A 1028-nucleotide genomic window follows, 5' to 3' on the forward strand; every position below is an offset into this window, starting at 1 on the left:
GTCTCTCTCTCTCTCTCTCTCTCTCTCTCTCTCTCTCTCTCTCTGCCCACCATTTCCCCTCTTTCTGTCTATTTCAGTATTTCTATCTATTGCCCGTTTCTTCCTGCTTGTGGGTGAATGTCGCCACTGGTAGGTTTTACTTGATTTCTTTCTGTCCTTTGTAGTTTCCCTTAGTCTGTCCTCCTCTTTTCCCTCGCCAAATGAAATGACTGTTATTATTGAGTCAGTATGATTCTCTTTGCTCTCTGTCTCAAACAAACCAATGATTTGAATACCTGTTATTGGGGGCGATGGGCTTTCCTGTTCTCAGACAAAAGAAAGATCTAATTGGCTGTTCGTGGTATTAACTATAAGACCGTTGGCGCTTGTTACTGACTATATCAGGAGCTTTTCCTCCCACTCGTAACCGGATACCTATGTCACAATGTCCTGCAATCTCCTGTCTGTGGGTGGTTGGCGGGTGCTCTGGTGTGGTTTGCTCCTTCTTTCTGATGAAACTTCTATCTTCCTTATTTCTCTCTTCCTTTTTTTGTGTTTGTTTCTACTCCCTTATAACACTTCTTAATCTTCGGCACTTATATGACCTTATTGTTATTGCAGGTGCCGTAAAACTCTTACTAAAACAAACAATCTCCTGTCTGTGAGTGGTTGGTGGGTGCTCTGGTGTGTTTTCTCCTTATTTCTGATGACACTTCTATCTTCCTTATTTCTCTCCTTCTTTTTTGTGTTTGTTTCTACTCTCTTGTAACACTTCCTAATCTTCGGCATATGTATGACCTTTTTTTTTTGCAAGTTCCATAAACATCTTCCTATTACTAATCTCCTGTCTAACGTGATGCTACTTGAGCGCATAGTCTTGTTGTATTGTATGTTAATACGAAGGAAGAAATAGAAATGCTTACAACAGGAAAGTTGGACAGGGAGATGGGGGTCTGCTGGTGGTATTTATTTTACTTTTGCGATATCATTGATTTCTATCCTGGTTTTTATTTTATTTTAACTATTTTTTAACAGAAATTATATATGTA

General features: G+C 39.3%; 1 protein-coding gene across 1 annotated transcript in view; it reads left to right on the forward strand.

Moving 5' to 3' along the window:
* The window catches only part of LOC101853182 (RING-box protein 1), a gene marked incomplete at its 5' end in the record, with an annotated part of 66374 nt that overhangs the window by 12388 nt on the left and 52958 nt on the right, over nucleotides 1-1028 (forward strand).

The sequence above is a fragment of the Aplysia californica genome, unplaced genomic scaffold, assembly GCF_000002075.1.
Source record: "Aplysia californica isolate F4 #8 unplaced genomic scaffold, AplCal3.0 scaffold00378, whole genome shotgun sequence".
Lineage (NCBI taxonomy): Eukaryota > Metazoa > Mollusca > Gastropoda > Aplysiida > Aplysiidae > Aplysia > Aplysia californica.